Here is a 6000-nt window from a genome sequence, read left to right on the forward strand (position 1 = left end):
CGTTAAGAAGCAAAGTCTCCATCTTTCTTAATAAAAAGTGATGTAGCAAACATGTCAGGGACTGGACTGAAGGGGAAGAGGAGGAATGGTGGATATCTCACACACACCCTTCTCCTGAAGCTTTTAGAGAAGAGGAAAGCAGTATTGACTTGCAGCAGGGGTTTGAGGAAGATCACGGCTCAGAGACAGGAGAGCAGAAGAGTTGGGGGGTGTTGGGAGAAGGGGGAGGAAGAGTCAGAGCAGCCAGCTGACACATTGTCACTGGAGAGTATAGCTGCCCCCCTTCTCCTAGAACTCAATGTTCATTAAGAGTGCAAGAGCAAAAGACTCAGAGGCAGTTGGCCATGAACGGACACCATAAGGGGAAGTGTTGTTGCTAGGAAGAGAAGGGGGAGGAGCTCCGTTGGAGCAACACCATTATGAGAGGCTGACTGGATTTCTTTGTTTCTCACCGTGATGACTGAATAAATGCATTACTAAGGACTCTTTGTTTTTCCCTGCTTCTTGTTGCCACTGAAGGAGACATAGAAATCCCCGGTCCTGACAAAATATTTGTTTTCATCTGTGAAAATATTGCATTTTGTAACCCAGGTGTGTTGCATAAAATGTGAACATATTATGAACTTTCCTTGCTGTTCCTCTCTATTTCACAAAGAAATACTGAGCTGAAGTATCTCTCTATTGAGCTCAAGTGTTTCTTTATTGGCATCTTGATTCTTAGCCTTTAGCACTGATATGCCATATTTCAAATCTACTGTATTCTGTACTTGAGTTGCTAAACAACTCTGGCTGAAATCCAATTCCTGTTAGAGAAATATGGAGTGAGCCAGGCTGAACTCGGACTTCTTTTGGCTTGGGCATGTATGGGACTGTATGGTTAGGTTGAAATCATGTTCACATTTATTTAAGTGTAAGCCCCACTGAACCCAAGCCATTGCCAGCCATTCCTCTTGTATCGCCAATATGAATTCACCGTCCCCATTGCCCTCGACAAGTTGGGTGACCCTCTGTAGTGGGAAACTCCCTGTACGCCTCCAACTCAAGGAGGATGGCAGGGGCAGAAGTGGGGATGGAGCTGGCATGTTTATCCCCACTCTTCCCCCTTATCAATTTGACATTAAAGACAACAGACCTGAATAGGGCTCCAGGGAGACAAAACTCTCAGCAAACAGAATCTCAGTACACCGCTGCAATCTTTTGCATGCTTACTGGAAAATGAATCCTACTGATTTAAGTGGGACTGGTTTTTGATGAAAATTACATAGCAGGATCAGGTTGTTTACTTCAAAATAGAAGGGCTTTTTTTTGTCCTGCAAGCAACCCATATGAATACAAAAAGGCAAATGAACTAGGGACCAAAAAGTAGAAGTGAAGAAGTTGTATTATACTCAATCAAACTATTTATCCACCTAGCTCAGTTGCATCCACTGCTACATCTGATTTCTCCTCTCCAAGGTCTCAAACAGAGCAGGGTCTTTCACATCTCTTTCTACTTGCTCCTTTTAACTGGAGATATTGGGTACTGAACCTGGGACCTTCTGCATGCAAAGGATGTGCTCTCTGCTACAGAGCTGCTTCCTCTCCCACTGGAGTGCTAGATTTGATGTAAACATTTTCTCTGCTTTTAAAATTAGGATGGCTTTTCTTTCCGCTTAATAAGCCATGCAGAACCTCCATCCAGTTTTCCTTTCCCTGAAGCCTGAAATGTTGAGAACAACTGGACTACAAGCAATATCCATAAATGATACATCAGAGTTGTTTTGATGTTGTGCTGGATGAGGACAGGGCAAAAGCTATTATCACATCCCTGCTATTATTGCGTTGACTCATTCTTAAAGGGAATAAACAATGGACTCCAATAACATAATGTTGATTCAGATCCAGCTCAAAGTCCCCCAAAATGCTATGATAAATTATTGCTCTGTTACCCAAAGGATGGATCGCAATTGTTTACATGCAAAATGTCAGAATAACGTATTCTAAAATATCAAACCCCCACACATTTGAAACAAACCTGGAAAATTGATCTGTTACAACTGCCTGATCCAGAATCTCAGAACACATGGTGCTAATTCTGAACATTACTAAGCACTATACATATTGAGTTTTGAATATGTCACCAGTGCAGCATTGGTTAAGACTGTTTTTCTTTCCATTTTAATCACAATATAAATCTGTGGCAAAAATTCCCAATGAAATCTTCTTATGTGTTTGTGTCTAGACACATAGCACAAGCAAAGTTCTTTGCTTTTCAAATACGATGAAAGAACAAAGTTCCAGATCTAAGGACCACATTTAATTTCAAGCTGACACAATTTGAATTAGTGTCATGTCACTGACTTATTTTAAATTATACATTGAACAGGAGAAAAAACAACCTCCTGAGCTTGCAGATTTTATTTCCCAGGCATGGGAAATAGCATTATGTGTGAAGAAAAATGGAGAGACACTGTGCCCATAGAATCATAGAATTGTAGAGCTGGAAGGGATCCCAAGGGTCATCTAGTCCAACCCCCTGCAATGCAGGAATCTCAGCTAAAGCAACCATGACAGATGGCCACCCAACCTCTGCCTAAAAAACCTCCATACTCCACAACCAAAGAAGCCAAACGAGTTAGACCTATACAGGATTTTAGTTGGGGTGATAGATAGCAGAGCTTGCCAATTCATATTGACCAGATCATCCCCTCAAACAGAAACATTCTGAGCAACCTGATTTTGTGGTTATGTTTTAAGCAACAACTGTGTTCCAGCTTAAATGTACACACAAACTGGGCTTCAATATGGAATTTATTTACTTTCAGATGTTGTTGTTGTTGTTACTATTATTCATTTCATTTCTATACCACTTTATATTTATAAGAAAAAAATCTCAAAGTGGTTCACAACACATTAAAACATCAAATAAAACAATCCAGAATAAAGCATCACTAAAGAAAGTTAGATAGAAAGTATACATTCAAAGCATCATTGCATCCATGTGACTTAGGAGACAGTGGAAGAATGTGCCTTTGGGGGTAATGTCGAACTGCAGGAGAGCTACAGTACCTGCAGTGGCTGTAGAGACCAATATGGGAGAGATATATTTTGTTGCAGGTGGAGCAGATGAAGACGTCCTGTTTTGCAGCACCAAAACCAGGTTTCTTCTCTCTGTGCTTCTCCCGGCAGTCATTCTTCCTCTGGTCACTGCTGTGGGTATACATGACCTGACTAGCTGTCTCTAAGCTCATACTCAAGGCATCCCCATACAACAGAGTTAATGTTGCCAGGCTTCACGTTTGAAGACATCTTCGTAATGCAGAGTTGGTCTGCCAATGGGCCTGGTGTCTGAGGCTTGGAAGACCACATCTTTGCTTCCTGATGCAGCACATATAGAAGGTATTGAGGCATCACACCTGGCAGGCATAAGTTGCCCATGACTCATTTCCATAAAGCAGCATGCTCAACACACAAGCCTCATAGACCTTCACATTCTCCCATACCCTTTGGAGAGGCAAGTCACTGCTGTGGCTGCCTTGACAATATGCTTGTCCAGCTTGGCAGCAATGGAAGGATTACAATAGGAAACTAAAATACTATCTAAAAGATTTTGAAATAAGCCATTACTAAAAAGGTAAAGGTAAAGGACCCCTGACAGTTAAGTCCAGTTGCAGACGACTCTGGGGTTGCGGCGCTCAGCTTGTTTTACAGGCCCAGGGAGCCAGCGTTCGTTCGCAGACAGTTTTTTGGGGTCATGTGGCCAGCATGACTAAGCCGCTTCTGGGGCAACGGAGCACCGAAACCAGAGCAGCACACAGAAATGCCAGTTACCTTCCCACCGGAGTGGTACCTATTTATCTACTTGCACTTTTTGGCGTGTTTTCAAATTGCTAGGTTGGCAGGAGCAGGGACCGAGCAACGGGAGCTCACCCCATCGCGGCGATTCAAACCACCGACCTTCTGATTGGCAAGCCCAAGAGACTCAGTGGTTTAGACCACAGCGCCACCCGTGTCCCAAAACCATTATTAAAGGAAGTCAAATATAAAATGTACACAACATAATTAACAAGAGAATAAAATATTATCATCACCACAGACCATATCTCCTGCTGTTGCTGCTCATCTTGCCAATGGTAGTTCATGGCGGGCAGCAGCTGTGGAAGCTCAGGAGCAACAACATAGGTCTGCACTAAGAGATAGCCAAGATGGTCTCTGACTTCTCAGCAGCCTCAGCTTTTGTAGCTGGAGTCAGTCAGGGCCCTGCCATTCCAGGCAGATGGAAAAAGGACTGCAAGGCAGGGAGCAGGTCTTCAGGACTCACAGCCAAGGTGCATTCACTATATAGCCAGGACCCTGTGAACATTCCATGCTTTGGGGAGTGGTAGGACACAATTCTACTTTCCTTGACCTCCCGTTGTGACACCTTCTTCTGGTTAGTGTACTATGTAACCAGTTGGACAGGCAAGCACTGCTTCAAAGTAAGAAACAAGAGGCAATCCTCTTTTCAAAAGCAGGAGAGAGGGCTTATTTCTAATACGTTATTTCATTGTTTCTATTATGTGAGTCCAAATGTCATGGCCATGGTCAAAGTAACAGATTGGAAAAGATGGCATCTCTTTTAAAAGTTCCAGTCTTCCGTATGAAATACAGTAACTCTGCTGCAGAGAACTAACCAAGGTGGAGCCTCGGGATACACTGGCTGGCGGAAACATATCCCAGGAAGAGACATATTTTGACACACTGTTGATAATAGAGGCCAGAATCCTTGTCATTACAACATTTTGAACTTTCTCGCGCACAAAAAAAAAAAAAAATACTTGATACCCCAGCATTTAATAAATTGGTGTAAAGTGAAACAGCTACACCTGACTATATATAGCCGTGATTTTATAAAAGGTTATAAAGATGAGATGGTGACATTATCACATAATGGTAAATACATGACACATTGTGCTGGCATTTAAAAAGGCTTTTTTTTATCAGAGAGCTTCTTCTACAGCACAGCTACCCTCATTACTATGAAGATTGCATTAATTAGCTGGAAATGTCTGTAAGGGAACAAGAAACTTTTGCTAGCCGGCCCTGAATTTTTGGAGAGTGAAGTGGCCTAGATGATCTTGTGTTGTATCCAAAGAAGTTGCCCTATTAGCACAAGGACTTCTGCTTGCACAGAGGAAGTTAACCTGCCTCTCGCTGGGAGGCGAACCCAGAACACATTCTTTGCAGGGGTGTCCACAGGGAAAGGAGAGGGAAGGGAAGTTCTGTTGCACAAGCGGAAGTCCATGACTAATCCTTTGTTGGGTGCAACCCAATGCCTTGTTGTGCCAAATGGATATATCTTTAGTTGTCCACCAAACCTCTACAGAATGCGAAGAGTTTTCTCCCTGTTATAATTATCACGTGAAGCTATTCAGGTGACTATAGGCTCGTTCCTAAGAGAGAAGGAAATCCTTTCATTTTAGGCAAGAATTATTCAGCAACTTACCGTATTTTTTGCTCTATAAGACTCACTTTTTCCCTCCTAAAAAGTAAGGGGAAATGTGTGTGCGTCTTATGGAGCGAATGCAGGCTGCGCAGCTATCCCAGAAGCCAGAACAGCAAGAGGGATTTCTGCTTTCACTGCAGCGATCCCTCTTGCTGTTCTGGCTTCTGAGATTCAGAATATTTTTTTTCTTGTTTTCCTCCTCCAAAAACTAGGTGCGTCTTGTGGTCTGGTGCATCTTATAGAGCGAAAAATACGGTATGTTAGACTGACTTGACATGTTTTATACCAGTATTTATTATTCATTTCTGTTAAACATTGCAGTCATCCAGGGAGGCAATGTCTCACACAAAATAATACAAGAAGAATGTTTTAAATGAACAATTTGTGAACAAATGCACAGGCTGGAACTTGAGCTCCTTAAATGCTTCCCAGTTTTACCCTCCAAACTGATTTTGTTTAATGCAACATAATTCAGTCTAAAATTACTTAGACTGAAATACCCTGCCCATTTACTTGAGAGTAAGCCCAGCTGGAGA

The 6000-nt window shown here is 42.4% G+C and overlaps 1 long non-coding RNA gene across 1 annotated transcript in view; it reads right to left on the reverse strand.

The window, feature by feature from the left end:
• LOC310686252 overlaps window positions 1–5584 on the reverse strand; it is a 248057-nt gene extending 242473 nt beyond the window's left edge. The window contains exon 1 of the long non-coding RNA XR_014515792.1: window positions 5461–5584. This is a non-coding gene — a long non-coding RNA (uncharacterized lncRNA). The remainder of the gene's footprint in view (window positions 1–5460) is intronic.
• Window positions 5585–6000: the final 416 nt, after the last annotated feature.

The sequence above is a fragment of the Podarcis liolepis genome (assembly GCF_965112155.1).
Source record: "Podarcis liolepis genome assembly, chromosome: 9".
NCBI lineage: Eukaryota > Metazoa > Chordata > Lepidosauria > Squamata > Lacertidae > Podarcis > Podarcis liolepis.